This window comes from Grampus griseus (genome assembly GCF_964374135.1).
Source record: "Grampus griseus genome assembly, chromosome: 3".
Taxonomy (NCBI): Eukaryota; Metazoa; Chordata; class Mammalia; order Artiodactyla; family Delphinidae; genus Grampus; species Grampus griseus.
The window spans coordinates 88,203,805-88,224,903 of NC_139019.1; the positions used below are offsets into that span (position 1 = coordinate 88,203,805).

Consider the following 21,099-nt stretch of genomic DNA (forward strand, 5'->3'; position numbering starts at 1 on the left):
ATATTGTACTAAAATTTTCATAATAAGCTTTGGAAGTAAATGGAAAGGGAAACATTATGTTTTAATCAAAGATTTGTGGTTATAGTTTTTAAATGTGACTAGTCTTCATATTTATATATTTTTTAATTATAAAATTTTTGTTGTTTTCTGGTTAAATAGAAGGATTATTAGCAACTCTTTTTAAAATATTTTTTTAATTATTAAATTTACCTTTCTCATTTATTAATGTATTTTCTCTTTTTCTTTTACTTGTATATTATTTTGTCATTTGGTTGAGGTAAATGAAATAAACAGCTCCTATATTTGGATATACCTTACACAATGAAAATACTGTTTTTGTTGTTATTCCCAGTAGACTAGAAGAGAGACTGATTTAGATGCAGTTCCCCCCCCCCACTTCTGCCTCCCTTTCCTTCTTCCTCTTGCTCCTCCCTACTTCCTTCCTCTCCTTCCTTCTCTGTCCCTCCCCTCCCTTCTCCCAGTATTCCCTTCAGCATTTACTTTGTGTCTCCCTTTCTCCCTGTCTCCATCCCTCCCACATTTATTTCACGTTTCTGCTTCTTGCAGTGTTTCTAGATGAATTAGTATTCACAGTTTACTTATTTTTACTTATTTTTCTTGTACCTCAACCAGCATTTTGAGATTATGATCTCTTTTTAATACAAACTTATCTTTTAAAATGCTTTCGTAATTCAGTTATGTAAGTTATTTAAGTGAAGAAAAGAAAAAATGCAATAGTGGAAAGATGAGTCAGACTTTGGAGTCAGATAGCCTTAGATGTAAATTCCAATGTTGTATGATTATTTCATAATTTTCAAACTTCGTATACCTAATTATTATTCCTTTTTTATTTTAAAGAGTGCTTTATATAATCAAGAAGTATTTACTGAGCATTTGCTACCCTTAAGTTATTGAGATTCAAACATTCAAGGAGCTTACCCACTTCTAGTTGATATTCTAACTTGGGAACTGCAAGTCTTCACTGTTTTTCAAAATTTAGTCTTTATACAAGGGATCCCCTGCTAAACCATCAAGAGTGATTTAGAAATAGTTTTGTACATTGAGCATTACTACTCAATCTGTCAAAGGGTTAGTTTTATAAAGTTCATTACATAATACTTGGCTAGCATTCTCAAATTAGTTTCCTGTATTATAAACATCCACATATTAAATTCACCCAGAACAAGTGGTGATTTAATCCAACTATATTGTAATCCATCTATGTGAAGTATTTCACACTAGGTCTGTATCTGTTGGAGAATGATTAGTTAGAAAAAGGAGTACATAATTACTCCCAAGTGTTTGATACCTACTTTTAATGACATAGTTTTTGTTTAAAAAATGAAATCTAATTCTGATATCATAATAAAGTTTTAAATAGTTCTTGTACCTAAAGTTTATATTATCAAAGATTATTCACAGGTAATAATTGTTCTTTATTACTTATCTTTATTATTTATTATAGAGATAAAATACCATTCAGTGTTGTATCAGTAGTAAGAAGGCAACTAGAAAATCTGAAGACCGTAGTTTTAATTGATCTTAAGAAATGTATTATTTGACTGAGTCTCCTGAAGTTAAAATATGTGAGCTTATTTACATTTTCTTTCTAAAGGAATTAGTGATGTACTTTTTCATTTTCTGGAATTTGATTACTCCCATTAAATCAATGTAAAATGTATAGTGTATATACTTTTAAAGTAAGTTCTTATATAACTATGTAAATGTATGAGACTTATGTGAATTTCCGTTTTATAATCACAACTATCTTTATACTCACGATTACCTGAAAAAGTATAAAATTATATTTTTGAAAATTTTGTATCTGTTTTCAAACTCCTTCTTCTACCTTTAACATGGAAATAGGTTTTTTTTTGTGAAGTTATTTACTATTTATAAGGATGCTGTGTTGGCAAATTCTTCCAACATTTACAGGCTTTATGTCAGAACCTTAGTTTATCTGGAGAGGCCACAGCAGGCCATTTCTGGAATGGGCTCTAGGAATTGCTGGAGCACTGGTGGTGGATACCGAAGCCGTGGCTCTGGCATTCAGAGTCATTGCTTTAGACATTAGGGGGTCTTTGAAAAGCTATTTAAAAACTCAATCTGATATATAGTGTCCAGCTTGAGAAGACAAGGCTTCGGGGGAGATAGGACCCAGAAATAGCTCCTATAGTAAGTAAGGGTTAAATTCTGGATTTGATCAAGAATTGGTTTGGGAAGGTAGCAGGAATATGACAGAAGAGTAAGGCGCAGAGATCACCTTCCTCCCCACAGATACATCAGAAATACATCTACATATGGTACTGCTCCTATAGAACACCCACTGAATGCTGGCAGAAGACCTCAGACTCCCAAAAGGCAAGAAACTCCCCATGTACCTGGGTAGGGTAAAAGAGAAAAGAAAAAACAGAGACAAAAGAATAGGGACAGAACCTGCACCAGTGGGAGGGAGCTGTGAAGGAGGAAAGGTTTCCACACACTAGGAAGCCCCTTCACAGGCGGAGACTGTGGGTGGCGGAGAGGGAAAGCTTCGGAGCCACGGAGGAGAGCACAGCAACAGGGGTGCGGAAGGCAAAGCAGAGAGATTCCCGCACAGAGGATCGGGGCCGACCAGCATTCACCAGCCCGAGATGTTTGTCTGCTCACCCGCCGGGGCGGGTGGGGCTGGGGCCGAGACATGGGCTTTAGTCGGAGCGCAGGGAGAGGAATGGCGGCGTGAACACAGCCTGAAGGGGTTAGTGCACCATGGCTAGCCGGGAGGGAGTCTGGGATAAAGTCTGGACCTGCTGAAGAGGAAAGAGGCATTTTCTTCCCTCTTTGTTTCCTGGTAAGCAAGGAGAGGGGATTAAAAGCGCTGCTTAAAGGAGCTCCAGAGATGGGCGCGAGCCGCGGCTATCAGCGCAGACACCAGAGATGGGCATGAGACGCTAAAGCTGCTGCTGCCGCCACCAAGAAGCCTGTGAGCAAGCACAGGTCACTCTCCACAACTCTCCTCCTGGGAGCCTGTGCAGACCGCCACTGCAAGGGTCCCGTGATCCAGGGACAACTTCCCCGGGAGAATGCACAGCGCGCTTCAGGCTGGGGCAGTCATGCCGGCCGCTGCCGCCACAGGCTCGCCCCGTTCCCCTCCCTCCCCCTGGCCAGAGTGAGCCAGAGCCCCCGAATCAGCTGCTCCTTTAACCCTATCCTGTCTGAGCGAAGAACAGAAGCCCTCAGGCGACCTACACGCAGAGGCGGGGCCAAATCCAATGCTGAAATCCGAAAGCTGTGCGTACAAGTAAAGAAAGGGAAATCTCTCTCAGCAGCCTCAGGAGCAGCGGATTAAATCTCCACAATCAACTTGATGTACCCTGCATCTGTGGAAAATATGAATAGACAACTAATCATCCCAAATTGACGAGGTGGTCTTTGAGAACAAGACATATTACTTTTTCCCCTTTTCCTCTTTTTGTGAGTGTGTATGTGTATGCTTCTGTGTGAGATTTTGTCTGTATAGATTTCCTTTCATCATTTGTCCTAGGGTTCTGTCAGTCCGTTTTTTTTTTTTTTACTTAAAAAATTTTTTTTTTTCTTAATAATTATTTTTTGTTTTAATAACTTTATTTTTTTAATCTTTATTTTATTTTATTTTATCCTCTTTCTTTCCTCCTTTCTTTCTTTTCTTTTCTTTTCTTTTCTTTCTTCTTTTTCTCCCTTTTATTCTGAGCTGTGTGGATGAAAGGCTCTTGGTGCTCCAGCCAGGAGTCAGTGCTGTGCCTCTGAGATGGGAGAGCCAACTTCAGGACACTGGTCTACAAGAGACCTCCCAGCTCCATGTAATATCAAATGGCGAACATCTCCCAGAGATCTCCATCTCAATGCCAAGACGCAGCTTCACTCAACGACCAGCAAGCTACAGTGCTGGACACCCTACGTGAAACAACTAGCAAGGCAGGAACATAACCCTATCCATTAGCAGAAAGGCTGCCTAAAATCATAATAAGGCCACAGACACCCCAAAACACACCACCAGACATGGATCTGCCCACCAGAAAGACAAGACCCAGCCTCATCCACCAGAACACAGGCACTAGTCCCCTCCACCAGGAAGCCGACACAACCCACTGAACCATCCTTAGCCACTAGGGACAGACAACAAAAACAACAGGAACTACGAATCTGCAGCCTGCAAAAAGGAGACCCCAAACACAGTAAGATAAGCAAGATGAGAAGACAGAAAAACACACAGCAGATGAAAGAGCAAGGTAAAAACCCACCAGACCTAACAAATAAAGAGGAAATAGGCAGTCTACCTGAAAAAGAATTCAGAATAATGATAGTAAAGATGATCCAAAATCTTGGAAATAGAATAGAGAAAATGCAAGAAACATTTAACAAGGACCTAGAAGAACTAAAGAGGAAACAAGCAACGATGAACAACACAATAAGTGAATTTAAAAATACTCTAGATGGGATCAATAGCAGAAAAACTGAGGCAGAAGAATGGATAAGTGACCTGGAAGATAAAATAGTGGAAATAACTACTGCAGAGCAGAATGAAGAAAAAAGAATGAAAAGAACTGAGGACAGTCTCAGAGACGTCTAGGACAACATTAAACGCACCAACATTCGAATTATAGGGGTCCCAGAAGAAGAAGAGCAAAAGAAAGGGACTGAGAAAATATTTGAAGAGATTATAGTTGAAAGCTTCCATAATATGGGAAAGGAAACAGTTCATCAAGTCCAGGAAGCAGAGAGAGTCCCATACAGGATAAATACAAGGAGAAACACACCAACACACATATTAATCAAACTATCAAAAATTAAATACAAAGAAAACATATTAAAAGCAGCAAGGGAAAAACAACAAATAACACATAAGGGAGTCCCCATAAGGTTAACAGCTGATCTTTCAGCAGTAACTCTGCAAGCCAGAAGGGAGTGGCAGGACACATTTAAAGTGATGAAGGAGAAAAACCTACAACCAAGATTACTTTACCCAGCAAGGATCTCATTCAGATTTGATGGAGAAATTAAAACCTTTACAGACAAGCAAAAGCTGACAGAGTTCAGCACCACCAAACCAGCTTTACAGCAAAGGCTGAAGGACCTTCTCTAGGCAAAAAACACAAGAGAAGGAAAACAAGCACAAAACAATTAAGAAAATGGGAATAGGAATATACATATAGATAATTTCCTTTTATGTAAATGGATTAAGGGCTCCCACCAAAAGACACAGACTGGCTACAAAAACAAGAATGGATACAGAATGGATACAAAAACAAGACCCATATATATGACATCTGCAAGAGACCCACTTCAGACCTAGAGAAACATACAGACCGAAAGTGAGGGGATGGAAAAAGATATTCCATGCAAATGGAAATCAAAAGAAAGCTGGAGTAGCAATTCTCATATCAGATGAAATAGACTTTAAAATAAAGACTATCACAAGACACAAAGAAGGACACTACATAATGATCAAGGGATCGATCAAAGAAGAAGATATGACAATTGTAAATAATTATGCACGCAACATAGGAGCACCTCAATATATAAGGCAAATGCTAACAGCCATAAAAGGAGAAATCGACAGTAACACATTCATAGTAGGGGACTTTAACACCCCACTTTCACCCATGGACAGATCATCCAAAATGAAGATAAATAAGGAAACACAAGCTTTAAACGATACATTAAACAGGATGGACTTAATAGATATTTATCGGACATTCCATCCAAAAACAACAGAATGCACACTTTTCTCAAGTGCTCATGGAACATTCTCCAGGATAGATCATATCTTGGGTCACAAATCAAGCCTTGGTAAATTTCAGAAAATTGAAATTGTATCAAGTATCTTTTCCGACCACAATGCTATGAGACTAGATATTAATTACAGGAAATGATCTGTAAAAAATACAAACAAATGGAGACTACACAATACACTACTTAATAACCAAGAGATCACTGAAGAAATCAAAGAGGAAATTAAAAAATACCTAGAAAAAAATGACAATGGAGACACGATGATGCAAAACCTATGGGACGCAGCAAAAGCAGTACTAAGATGGAAGTTTATAGCAATACAATCCTACCTTAAGAAACAGGAAACATCTCAAATAAACAACCTAACGTTGCACCTAAAGCAGTTAGAGAAAGAAGAACAAAAAACCCCAAAAGTTATCAGAAGGAATGAAATCATAAAGATCAGATGAGAAATAAATGAAAAAGAAATGAAGGAAACAATAACAAAGATCAATAAAACTAAAGGCTGGTTCTCTGAGAAGATAAACAAAATTGATAAACCATTAGCCAGACTCATCAAGAAAAAAAGGGAGAAGACTCAAATCAATAGAGTTAGAAATGAAAAAGGAGAAGTAACAACTGACACTGCAGAAATACAAAAGATCATGAGAGATTACTACAAGCAGCTCTATGCCAATAAAATGGACAACCTGGAAGAAATGGACAAATTCTTAGAAATGCACAACCTGCCAAGACTGAATCAGGAAGAAATAGAAAATATGAACAGACCAATCACAAGCACTGAAATTGAAACTCTGATTAAAAATCTTCCAACAAAGAAAAGCCCAGGACCAGATGGCTTCACAGGCGAATTCTATCAAACATTTAGAGAAGAGCTAACACCTATCCTTCTCAAACTCTTCCAAAATATAGCAGAGGGAGGAACACTCCCAAACTCATTGTGCGAGGCCACCTTCACCCTGATACCAAAACCAGATAAAGATGTCACAAAGAAAGAAAACTACAGGCCAATATCACTGATGAACATAGATGTAAAAATCCTCAGCAAAATACTAGCAAAGAGAATCCAACAGCACATTAAAAGGATCATACACCATGATCAAGTGGGGTTTATTTCAGTAATGCAAGGATTCTTCAATATACACAAATCAATCAACGTGATACACCATGTTAACAAATTGCAGGAGAAAAAACATATGATCATCTCAATAGATGCAGAGAAATCTTTCGACAGAATTCAACACCCATTTATGATAAAAAGCCCTGCAGAAAGTAGGCACAGAGGGAACTTTCCTCAACATAATAAAGGCCATATATGACAAACCCACAGCCTACATCGTCCTCAATGGTGTAAAACTGAAAGTATTTCCACTAAGATCAGGAACAAGACAAGATTGCCCACTCTCACCACTCTTATTCAACATAGTTTTGGAATTTTAGCCACAGCAATCAGAGAAGAAAAGGAAATAAGAGGAATCCAAATCGGAAAAGAAGAAGTAAAGCTGTCACTGTTTGCAGATGACATGATACTATACATAGAGAATCCTAACAATGCTACCAGAAAACTTAAATTTGGTAAAGTAGCAGGTTACAAAATTAATGCACAGAAATCTCTGGCATTCCTATACACTAATGCTGAAAAATCTGAAAGTGAAATCAAGAAAACACTGCCATTTACCATTGCAACAAAAAGAATAAAGTATCTAGGAATAAACCTACTTGAGACAAAAGACCAGTATGCAGAAAATTATAAGACACTGATGAAAGGAGTTAAAGATGATACACATAGATGGAGAGATATACCATGTTCTTGGATTGGAAGAATCAACATTGTGAAAATGACTCTACTACCCAAAGCAATCTACAGATTCAATGCAATCCCTATCAAAGTACCACTGGCATTTTTCACAGAACTAGAACAAAAAAATTCACAATTTGTATGGAAACGCAGAAGACCCCCGAATAGCCAAAGAAATCTTGAGAACAAAAAATGGAGCTCGAGGAATTAGGCTCCCTGACATCAGACTATATTGCAAAGGTACAGTAATCAAGACAGTATGGTACTGGCACAAAAAGAGAAATATAGATCAATGGAACAGGATAGAAAGCCCAGAGATAAACCCATGCACATATGGTCACCTTATCTTTGATAAAGGAGGCAAGAATATACAGTGGAGAAAAGACAGCCTCTTCAATAAGTGGTGCTGGGAAAACTGGACACGTACATGTAAAAGTATGAGATTAGAACATTCCCTAACACCATACACAAAAATAATTTCAAAATGGATTAAAGACCTAAATGTAGGGCCAGAAACTATGAAACTCTTAGAGGAAAACATAGGCAAAACACTCTATGCCATAAATCACAGCAAGCTCCTTTTTGACCCACCTCCTAGTGAAATGGAAGTAAAAACAAAAATAAACAAATGGGTCCTAATGAAACTTAAAAGCTTTTGCACAGCAAAGGAAACCATAAACAAGACCAAAAGACAACCTTCAGAATGGGAGAAAATAGTTGCAAATGAAGCAATTGACAAAGGGTTAATCTCCACAATTTGCAAGCAGCTCATGGAGCTCAATAACAAAAAAACAAACAACCCAATCCAAAAATGGGCAGAAGACCTAAATAGACATTTCTCCAAAGAAGATACAGAGATTACCAGCAAACACATCAAAGAATGCTCAGCATCATTAATCATTAGAGAAATGCAAATGAAAACTACAATGAGATATCATCTCACAACGGTCAGAATGGCCATTATCAAAAAATCTTCAAACAATAAATGCTGGAGAGGGTGTGGAGAAAAGGGAACACTCTTGCACTGTTGGTGGGAATGTAAATTGATACAGCCACTATGTAGAACAGTATGGAGGTTCCTTAAAAAACTAAAAATAGAACTACCATATGACCCAGCAATCCCACTACTGGTCATATAACATGAGAAAACCATAATTCAAAAAAGTCATGTACCAAAATGTTCATTGCAGCTCTATTTACAATAGCCAGGACATGAAAGCAACCTAAATGTTCATCATTGGATGAATGGATAAAGAAGATGTGGCATGTATATACAATGGAATATTACTCAGCCATGAAAAGAAACGAAATTGAGTTATTTGTAGTGAGTTGCATCGACCTAGAGTCTGTCATACAGAGTGAAGTAAGTCAGAAAGAGAAAAACATATACAGTATGCTAGCACATATATATGGAATCTAAGGGGAAAAAAAAAGGTCATAAAGAACCTAGGGGTAAGATGGGAATGGAGAGGCAGACCTACTAAAGAATGCACTTGAGGATGTGGGGAAGGGAAGGGTAGGCTCTGACAAAGTGAGAGAGTGGCATGGACATATATACACTACCAAACGTAGAATAGATAGCTAGTGGGAAGCAGCCTCATAGCATAGGGAGATCAGCTCGGTGCTTTGTGACCACCTAGAGAGGTGGGATAGGGAGGGTGGGAGCGAGGGAGACACAAGAGGGAAGATACATGGGAACATGTGTATATGTATAACTGATTCACTTTGTTATAAAGCAGAAACTAACACACCATTGTAAAGCAATTATACCCCAATAAAGATGTTAAAGAAAAAAAAAAGGGTAATAATATATGAAAAAAAAGAATTGGTTTGGCATCAAGGGTTCAGTTACTGGAAATGGAGGTTCAGCAGCAGTAGCAGATCAGCTGGAGGCCTGGGTTAATACTGAAATTCCAAATTCCTGATCCCTGCTGTATGGGTTACACAAAATACGTTAAATTTTCAGTTAGAATTTATATCCAAAGGAACACTGATTTATGTTGTCTAATGTAAAATATAACATTCATTTGTAATATGAATATAGCACCATTTTAGTTAAATTTTTTGGTATTGAATAATATACACTAAATATCAAAGTCATTTTGCTCTATGCTGTGTCAAGGGAACAAATGTTTGTCTTAAATTGACTTGGACTAATTTGGATATTAGTCTACTGATTATTATTTATAACATGTATGCTGAGAACAACCAAAATAATTTTAGCCGATTTAGCTGAAGTTACTAGAGTGTTTCATTAGAGCATGGAATAATAAGTTCTTGGATGCAATATACACAGGTTTTACTTTCCTATAGCATATTAAGTTCTGAATGCTTTTAGTTGGTTAAGCACATTGTTAAGTTTGCCATAAAACAATTTTGTGAATCCATAAAGCTTGTATCCAAACTAAGGTTCTGACATAATGGCCGTAAATGGAAACATTTGCCATCACCTCATCATCAGAAAGAGTAGATGACTTCTCAAAAGAACTCCTATAAGATCATATTGTCTATGAACAAAGATAGTTTTCCTTTTCCTTTTCAATCTGGATGTCTTTTTTTTTTTTCCTTTTTCTTGCCTCTTTGCCCTAGCTAGACCCTTCAGTATAGTGTTGAACAGACGTAGAAAGACCAAACATGTTTGTCTTGTCCCTGATCTTAGGGGAAAGACTTTCATCATAAATATGAAGTTAACTGTAGTTTTTCAAACGTTTTTCCTTTTATCGGGTTGAAGAAGTTCCTTTTTATTCCTGCTTAAGAATGGATGTTAGATTTTGTCAAATGCTTTTGCCATATCTGTGGAGATGGATATTTTTTTTCTTCTTTTACCTTGATATGGTGAATTATTTTGATTGATTTTCACATTTTAAAAATATTATACCATCTTCACATTCCTGGAATAAACTCCTCTTGGTTATGATGTATTATTATTTTTTATGTTGTTTGATATGGTTGACTAAGTTTTTATGGATTTTCAAATATGTCTGTTTCTTTTAATATCTTTGTCTCATTTTTGTATAAGGATAATACTGTCCTCTCTATGATTGCCCCCTCTTAGTAATGTTTGTGTTCAATTTATAATATTTCTTAAATATTGGCAGAATTCACTTGTGAAGCCATCTGCGTCTGCTTGCTTTATTTTTTTCTCTTTTGCTAAGATTTTTAAACTATAACTTCAATTTCTTTAATTCATATAGGCTATTCAGTTTATCTTTTTCTTTGAGTTTTAGTAGGTTGTATCTTTCAAGGAATTGTCCATTTCATTTGTTTAATTTATTGGTACTAAGGTGTTCAGAATACTTCCTTATCCACCTTTTTATATTTGTAGAATCTGTGGTGATATTTTCTTTCTCATTTTTGTTATTGGTACTTTGTGTCTTCTCTTTTATCCCTAATCATTTTGGCTAGAGGTTTATCAATTTTATTAATCTTCTCAAAGATTGGCTTTAGGCTTTATTTTCTTTCTATTTTTCTGCTTTCTATTTAATTGATTTATGCTCTAATCTTTGTTTTTTTGTTTCTTCTGCTTGCTTTAGGCTTAGTTTGCACCAGTTTTTCTATTTTTTCTTTTTTTTAATCTGGAAGCTAACTAAGATCATTGATTTGAGAACTATCTTCTTTTCTTATGTAGGCATTAGTGCTATGAATTTCCCTAAGGACTGTTTTAGCAATATTCCATACATTTGTATGTATTGTGTCTTCATTTTTCTTCAGTTCAAAATACTTAAAGTATTTCCTTTTGGCTTTTTTTTTTCTTTGATACATAGGTTATTTAGAAATGTATTTGGTTTCCTAAAGATTTGACATTAAAAAAGGTCTATTTTTCATTTATAATTTAATTTCATTTAGTCTGAGAATATTCTTTTTGTGACTTTATTCCTTTTACATTTATGAATGCATGTTATATGGCCCATAGTATGGTTTACCTTGGTAAATGCTTCATGTGCACTTGATAAGAATATGTATTCTGCTGTTGTTGGTTGCAGTGGTCTATATTGCTATCTTGGGCCAGTTGGTTAATAGTGTTATTAAAAGTTTTTAGGTTGTTACTGATTTTCTGTCTACTTGTTCCATCAATTGTTGAGAGGGGGCAATTGAAATCTCCCACTGTAATTGTAGATTTGTCTATTTCTTCTCATAGTTTTGTCAGTTTTTTGCTTAATGTATTTTGAAACTCTAGTTATTGGGTGTAAAAGTAGTCATGATTGTTGTATCCTCTTGATGCCCTGACTCTTTTGTCATATGAAATGACCTTTATTATCCCTGGTAGTATTCTTTGCTGTGTTATCTGTTCTATCTGATATTAATATTAGATACTTCGATTAGTGTTTACATGATATATCTTTTTATCATCCTTTTACTTCAACATTTTTTAGTCTTTATATAGTTGAAGTGCATTTCTTATAAGCAGCATATAATTAGGTCTTGCTTTTTTATCTTGATAATCTTTACATTTTAACTGGGATAGTTAGACTATAATGTGATTGATTTTGACAATGTTAGGTTTAAATCTGTCATCTTGCAGTTTTTTTTTCCTCTTTGTTTCATCAGTCCTTTATTCTCCTTTTCCTTTTTTCTGCCTCCTTTTGGAATAATTGAAAAAAAATTATTAAGATTCCCATTTATCTCCTTTATTAGCTGTAACTTTTTCTTTTGTTTATTGTTTTTTCTTTTGTTTACTCTCCTTTATTAGTCTTATTAGCTGTAACTTTTTCTTTTGTTATTTTATCTTTGATTTACCATAGTATACCTTCAAGTGATGTTATATCACCTTGTGTATAATAAGGAAACCTTACACTGGTATATAGTCTTCCTATATTTGTGCTATTGTTGTGATATATTTTACTTTTGCATATGTTTTTAACTTTGTACTATATTGTTAATATTGTTGTTTAGTCAAGTATCTTTAAAATTATAATAAAACATCTTATATGTTTATCCATGTAGTTATCTTTCCTAGCATTCTTTATTCCATCTGGTATCATTTTACTTTTGCCTGAATGACTTACTTTAACATTTCTTGTAATGTAAGTCTACACGTAGTAAGTTCTTTCAGCTTTTGTACATCTGAAAAAGTTTTAATTTCACCTTTGATTTTGAAATATATTTTTGTAGGATGTAGAATTTTCTTTTAGCAGGTATTTTTTTCCCTGTTGGGTCTTTAAAGATGTTGCCCTTTGGCCATGTCAAGGAGAAATCTGTTTTAATACTTTTCTTTGTTGCTCTGCATGTTTTATATCCCTTTGGCAGCTTTTAGGATTTCCTTTTTATTGTTGATTTTGAGCAATTTGATTATGATGTGCGTTCCTGTAAGTTTTTTTTCTCCTTGTGTTTGTTGAGCTTCTTATATCTGATAGTTTATAATTTTCATCAAATTTGGAAAACTTTCAGCCGTTATTTCTTCATGTATATTTTCTATCTACGTCTCTCTTTCTGCTGTCCTTTGGAGACTCCAGTTACATGTATATTCGGCTGTTTGTATTTGCCTCACAGCCAACTGATGGTCTGTTTATTTTTTCCCCTTGTCTTTTTAGCTTTCTGTTTTATTTTGGTTAGTTTCTATGATTGTATCTACACTTTTACTAATCTTGTTTTCTGCAGTGTCTAATCTGCCTTTAATCTCATGTAGTATATTTTTCATTTTAGACATTATAGATTTTGCCTGGATAATTATGATGTGGGTCTTTTCTTAAATCTTTCATGTGTCTACTTAACACATTAACCTAAGTTTTACAGTCTTAGTGGACTTCATCGTCTTTCTTCATTTGTTCTGAAAGTTGTTATGAGTTTATTCACTCCCAGATTTCTTTTTGGTTCTCTGTAATCTCCACTTTTTTTCCCCCCAATTCATTCCCCCCCCGACTTCTCCCCCCCCTTGGTGTCCATACGTTTGTTCTCTACATCGGTGTCTCTATTTCTACTTTGCAAACCGGTTCACCTGTACGATTTTTCTAGATTCCACATATTTGCATTAATATACGATATTTGTTTTTTTCATTCTGACATACTTCACTCTGTATGACAGTCTCTAGGTCCATCCACGTCTCTACAAATAACGCAATTTTGTTCCTTTTTATGGCTGAGGAATGTTCCATTGTATATACGTACCATGTCTTCTTTATCCATTCATCTCTCGATGAGTGTTTAGGTTGCTTCTGTGACCTGGCTATTATATATAGTGCTGCAATGAACATTGAGGTGCATGTGTCTTTTTGAATTATGGTTTTCTCTGGGCATATGCCCACTAGTGGGATTGCTGGCTCATATGATAATTCTATTTTTAGTTTTTAAAGGAACCTCCATACTGTTTTCCATAGTGGCTGTACCAATTTACATTCCCACCAACAGTGCAAGAGGGCTCCCTTTTCTCCACACCCTCTCTAACATTTGTTGTTTGTGGATTTTCTAATGATGCCCATTCTAACTGGTGTGAGATGATACCTCATTGTAGTTTTGATTTGTATTTCTCTAATAGTGATGTTGAGCTGCTTCTCATGTGCCTCTTGGCTATCTGTATGTCTTGTTTGGAGAAATGTCTATTTAGCTCTTCTGCTCATTTTTTGATTGGGTTGTTTGTTTTTTTAATATTGAGCTGCATGAGCTGCTTGTATATTTTGGAGATTACTCCTTTGTCCGTTGATTTGTTTGCAAATATTTTCTCCTATTCTGAAGGTTGTCTTTTCGTCTTGTTTATAGTTTGCTCTGCAAAAGCTTTGAAGTTCCATTAGGTTCCTATTTGTTTATTTTTGTTTTTATTTCCATTACTGTAGGAGGTGGATCAAAAAAGATCTTGCTGTGATTTATGTCAAAGAGTGTTCTTCCTATGTTTTCCTCTAAGAGTTTTATAGTGTCCAGTCTTACATTTAGGTCTCGAATCCATTTTGAGTTTATTTTTGTGTATGGTGTTAGTGAGTGTTCTAATTTCATTCTTTTACATGTAGCTGTCCAGTTTTCCCAGCACAACTTATTGAACAGGCTGTCTTTTCTCCATTGTATATCCTTGCCTCCTTTGTCATAAATTAGTGGACCATAGGTGCGTGGGTTTATCTCTGGGCTTTATATCCTGGTCCATTGATCTGTATTTCTGTTTTTGTGCCAGTACCATATTGTCTTGATTACCATAGCTTTGTAGTATAGTCTGAAGTCAGGGAGTCTGATTTCTCCAGCTCCATTTTTTTCCCTCAAGATTGCTTTGGCTATTCGAGGTCTTTTGTGTCTCCATACTGATTTTAAGATTTTTTGTTCTAGTTCTGTAAACTTGCCACTGGTAATTTGATAGGGATTGCATTGAATCTGTAGATTGCTTTGGGAAGTATAGTTATTTTCACAATGTTGATTCTTCCAATCCGAGAACATGGTATATCTTTCCATCTGTTTGTGTCACCTTTGACTTCTTTCATCACTGTCTTATACTTTTCTGAGTACAGGTCTTTTACCTCCTTAGGTAGGTTTATTCCTAGGTATTTTATTTTTTGTTACAATGGTGAATGGGATTGTTTCCTTAATTTCTCTTTCAGATTTTTCATCATCAGTGTATAGGAATGCAAGAGATTTCTGTGCATCAATTTGGTATCTGGCTACTTTACCAAATTCATTGATTAGCTCTAGTAGTTTTCTGGTAGCATCTTTAGGATTCTCTGTGTATTGTATCACGTCATCTGCCAACAGTGACAGTTTTACTTCTTCTTTTCCAAGTTGTATTCCTTTTTTTTCTTTTTCTTCTCTGATTGCCGTGGCTAGGACTTCCAAAACTATGTTGAATAATAGTGGTGAGAGTGGGAAACCTTGTCTTGTTCCTGTTCTTAGTGGAAATGGTTTCAGTTTTTCACCATTGAGAATGATGTTGGCTGTGGGTTTGTCTTATATGGCCTTTATTATGTTGAGGTAGGTTCCCTCTATGCCCATTTTCTGGAAAGTTTTTATCATTAATGGGTGTTGAATTTTGTCAAAAGCTTTTTCTGCATCTGTTGAGATGATCATATGATTTTTTTTCTTCAATTTTTTAATATGGTGTATCACATTGATTGATCTGTGTATACTGAAAATCCTTGCATCCCTGGGGTAAATCTCCCTTGATCGTGGTGTATGATCCTTTTAATGTGTTGCTGGATTCTGCTTGCTGGCATTTTGTTGAGGATTTTTGCATCTATATTCTTCTGTGCTATTGGTCTGTAATTTTTTTTTTTTTTTTGCAGTATCTTTGTCTGGTTTTGGAATCAGGGTGATGGTGGCCTCATAGAATGAGTTTGGGAGTGTTCCTTCCTCTGCAAAGTTTTGGAAGAGTTTGAGAAGAATGGGTGTTAGCTTTTCTTTAAATGTTTGGTAGAATTCACCTCTGAAGCCATCTGGTCTTGGACTTTTGTTTGTTGGAAGATTTTTAATCACAGTTTCAATTTCAGTGCTTGTGATTGGTCTGTTGATATTTTCTATTTCTACCTGGTTCAGTCTTGGAAGGTTATACCTTTCTAAGAATTTGTCCATTTCTTCCAGGTTGTCCATTTTATTGGCTTAGAGTTGCTGGTAGTAGTCTCTTACGATGCTTTGTATTTCTTCAGTGTCCATTGTAACTTTTCCTTTTTCATTTGTAATTTTATTGATTTGAGTCCTCTCCCTCTTGATGAGTGTGGCTAAAGGTTTATCAACTGTGTTTATCTTCTCAAAGAGCCAGCTTTTAGTATTATTGATCTTTGCTATTGTATTCTTTGTTTCTATTTCATTTATTTCTGCTCTGATCTTTATGATTTCTTTCCTTCTACAACGTTTGGGTTTTGTTTGTTCTTCTTTCTCTAGTTCCTTTAAGTGTAAGGTTAGATTGTTTATTTAAGATTTTTCTTGTTTCTTGAGGTCGGATTGTATTGCTATGAACTTCCCTCTTAGAACTGCTTTTGCTGCATCCCATAGGTGTTGGATCATCGTGTTTTCATTGTCATTTGTCTCTAGGTATTTTTTGATTTCCTCTTTGATTTTTCAGTGATCTCTTGCTTATTTAGTATCATATTGTTTAGCCTATATGTGTTTGTGTTTTTTACATTTTTTTCCCTGTAATTGATTTCTAATCTCATAGCATTATGGTCAGAAAAGATGCTTGATATGATTTCATTTTTTTTGAGTTTATCAAGGCTTGATTTGTGACCCAAGATGTGATCTGTCATTTAGAATGTTCTGTGTGCACTTGAGAAGAAAGTGTAATCTGCAGTTTTCTGATGGAATGTCCTATAAATATCCTATATAAATCTATGTGGTCTATTGCGTCATTTAAATCTTGTGTTTCCTTATTAATTTTCTGTCTGGATGATCTGTCCATTGGTGTAAGTGCAGTGTTTAAGTCCCCAATTATTATTGTGTTACTGTTGATTTCCTCTTTTATAGCTGTTAGCAGTTGCCTTATGTATTGTGGTGCTCCTATGTTAGGTGCATAAATATTTATAATTCTTATATGTTCTTCTTGGATTTATCCCTTGATCATTGTGTAGTGTCCCTCCTTGTCTCTTTTAACATTGTTTATTTTAAAGTCTATTTTATCTAATATGTTTATTGCTACTCCAGCTTGCTTTTGATTTCTATTTGCATGGAGTATCTTTTTCCATCCCCTCACTTTCAGTCTATATGTGTCCCGAGGTCTCAAGTGCTGCATTTAATGTTGTCCAACAGGTGTCTTAGGCTGTCTTCATTTCTTTTCATTCTTTTTTCTTTATTCTGTTTGATGGCAGTGATTTCCACCATTTTGTCTTTCACGTCACTTATCCTTTCTTTTGCCTCAGTTTTTCTGCTATTGATTCCTTCTGTGTATTTTTCATTTCAGTTATTGTATTGTTCATCTATGTTTGTTTATTCTTTAATTCTTCTATGTCTTTGTTAAACATTTCTTGCATCATCTCGATCTTTTCCTCCATTCTTTTTCCGAGGTCCTGGATCATTTTCACTATCATTATTCTGAATTATTTTTCTGGAAGGTTGCCTATGTCCATTCATTTAGATGTTTTTCTGGTGTTTTATCTTGTTCCTTAATCTGGTACATAGTCCTCTGCGTTTTTAGTTTAATCTGTCTTTCTGTGAATGTGGTTTTCATTCCACAGGCTGGAGGATTGTAGTTCTTTTTGCTTCTGCTCTCTGGTCAATCCCCACTTGTTTATGTTGTAGAAAATATACATCAGGTTTACCTATATACTTATATGCACATCCTTCTTCATATTACCATGTAGTACCTTTTTCTAAAGTTAAAAAGTATTTTTTAAGAGTAAGTATATCCTAATTTTATAAAAAATAAGGAATAGCATATTGAACCAGGTGGTATTGAATTAAGTGAATTTAAATATGATTTTGGTTTGAAGTTTTTTAGTTTCCTTGAAGATATATTGAAATATTAGAAAAGATGGTCAAAACAATTGCTTCACAGCTATGTATTCTGATGGCTAGAATTACACTATGGTTTTTTTTTTTTTTTTTTTTTTTTTTTTTGCGATACGCGGGCCTCTCACTGTTGTGGCCTCTCCCGTTGCAGAGCACAGGCTCCAGACGCGTAGGCTCAGTGGCCATGGCTCACAGGCCTAGCCGCTCCGCAGCATGTGGGATCTTCCCAGACTGGGGCACGAACCCGTGTCCCCTGCATCGGCAGGTGGACTCTCAACCACTGTGCCACCAGGGAACCATAAAACTATGGTTTTACATTTACCAAGCCTCAAAATACCCACAAAGACATTTGTGTGGCTTCTCTTACATGGGTAGAAGTTTGAATGCTTCTGCTTTATTGCACATCATATTCAGGAAAGAAATAAGATAGGATGAGCTGTTCCCCATTGTACATGCCCGTACCAGTCAGGCTAGAGAAGTTTGAAAGGAGCTCTCTTCACCCCTTTTATAACAGGAGCAGGGAAACAAACTCCTTTTCAAATTCTTTTTTCTCTATGAGAAACAAAGAAGAATGCTAAAGGATTGGTAATATCCCTGATTATTTACACGCCCTCACTTACCCTAAGCAGACATAGTAAGAGGGTACCTACTGCTAGAACTGTGGGGAATTAGTTGGAAGACTCATTCAAAAGTAAATTTTTCTCTAATTGGGAAGTAGATTTTCTTAAATTGCCTCTTCATGTATTATGAATAGTTCTGTGATATTTTATAGCCAATTAAAATTGATTGGATCCATTGAGTTTTCTCTTTAGAGTACTTTAATATGAAAACCAGTTTGAATTGAGTCCAGACTTGAGACAGATGGTTAAATTTATGTTTAAAGAAATCTAAATTTAAAAAATGAATAAAACTTGGAAAAGGCTCTTTTAGTTGATTTCCTTATTTTGAGTCCACTAAGAATGGCAACTGGCTTTCTTATTTGATAATCACCAAATCTTGGAGATTTTAAAAAATCAGAATCATGTATGGATGATGCATGGAGGTCCTCTAGAAAAGTACTCTGAAATTCAAATTCACCTCTCAGTTCAGCATATGAAAGAAATGCATTTTGGATACATGACCTACTAAAGACCAAAGTAGAGTTCAGGCTATGTTTATTGGTTATCAGTTTTGTTGAAATGACCTGAAAGTGGGAGGATTTGTCTTTTTTGGACCTACTTATTAATACATGATTTTTCAGCAGCTAATTTATGGCATGAATGCTTTTCACTGCATGGAGCTTAATATGATAGGACCTTTACAAGGTCATAAAGAGTAATGGCGCTCTTAGTTATTAGTCTAATTTACATTGGGTTAAAGCTGCAGAAATTAGAGTGACAGCTGTAATATTTGCATCAGATGCTGAGATGTTATGTGGGATGGAATATTCTACATGATTAATTTATATTCTGCAGATAACATCCTAAAAATAATATGAAAGTTCAATAATATGGTTTGTCCCTATTTTGCTTAGTTTTATTAAGTAAACAAAGCTAAGTTTCATATACAACGAGATTAAGAGAAGTTATGTCCTTTTGCTGATTTTCCTCTATATTTTATAGGTGAGCTCCTTAACAATATTAGTTTTGGACTTGATTACTAGAAAGATGATATAAACAGATGCAGAAGGTAAAATTGTAATCTTTCTATAACTTCTAATTTTAAAAAAATTATTTAAGTTTAAATTTATTTTTTTAAAGTAAGAACTATATTAATTTGTGCATTTTCTTGTTATGTGCCAGGCACTGTTATTTGCATAACTGATCTTATAGATAACAGAACACATGGAAATCCCTGCCTCCTTGAGCTTACATTTTAGAGCAGAAGATAGCTAATTAGTAAAATAAATAAATGAAACATATAGTATGTTAGGTGGTAAAAGGTAAAGTGGAGAAAACATGGTAGGTAGATAGGATGTTGAGCGGATGATCAGGTTAGTTGTCATGGAGAAAGACATTTAAATGAAGAGTGAAACAAGTGAGGAAGTGAAGCATGTGATTACCTGGGGCAAAGAGTACTCCAGGTAGAGGGAAAAGCCAAAGCAAAGTCATTGAGATGGGATCATGTGTGGCATATTTGAGGAGTGGTATAGACACCTGTGTGGCTGGAACTGAGAGATTGATAAAGGAAAGTTGTGGAGGTATGAGATGAGGTCAGAGAGGAAGAATGATGGTGGGTGGTACGGGAGGCACAGCTTACCCTGGATCTTGCTGGTTCTTTTAAAACCCTTGGACTTTTACTCTGAGTAAGGTGGAAAACCATTGGAGGGTTTGAGCAAAGGAATGACATGAACTTACATTTTAACAGGATAATTCTGGTAGCTTTGTTGAGAATCATATGTGTGGTTGGGGAAGGATGTAAGTAAGATTACTTCTAGGCTATTGGAGTAATACAGGCAAGGATTCATGCTGGCTTGGACCTGGGTGGTAGCAGCAGAGGTGGTGAGAAACGGGCAAATTCTGGATACATGTACAATTGATTCTTGTTATTTATGGTCATTATATTCTAAAAAGTCACTGTGAATACTAAATTAGCATTAGCTGATTACTGAATCATTGCCCCTGGTGAGCATAACATAAGGGATTAGATCCCTTTAAGCAGGGTCACAACATTTTCGACAGTTGATCAATACATCAGTTTGTTTTTTGTGTGTTTCTGTTTAAAGACACCTTCTTTAGTATATATTGTTGACTCATTAACACTGAACTCACAGCTAGCAGTACTATAACTCACGACTAAACAACGCTATCTAACACATATTTGCTGTATCAGGGACATCACAGCCTCCTTGAGCATAAGAATACTAGGCAGCACTTCAGCACTCTGCTTGGGGGTCATTTTAAAGGCAAAGTTACCATCGAAAAGCACAAAAATGCAAAAAGTGTGGAACTAAATAGACTACAAAAACGAGTTTACAGTAGAAGAGCTGAAACAAAAGGCCGAGCATAGCTTTTCAACCTCAGCTGAGAATGTGTGTATCAGGTGACTCCTTTGCTGCTCTGCATGTGTGCATGTCCATGACTGACCTGAAAAGCACTGTGTGTATCAATTTTGGGATTAAAAAGAAATTTTAGGCAGTAGGTCTGAATTCATGGAAATATAGAATCCATGGATACTGAGGATTTATTATATACTGAAAGTAGAGCTTAAGGATTTGCTGATGA

The 21,099-nt window shown here is 35.8% G+C and overlaps 1 protein-coding gene across 3 annotated transcripts in view; it reads left to right on the top strand.

Moving 5' to 3' along the window:
- FER (FER tyrosine kinase) overlaps positions 1 to 21,099 on the top strand; it is a 466,095-nt gene that overhangs the window by 91,457 nt on the left and 353,539 nt on the right. The window lies entirely within an intron of this gene.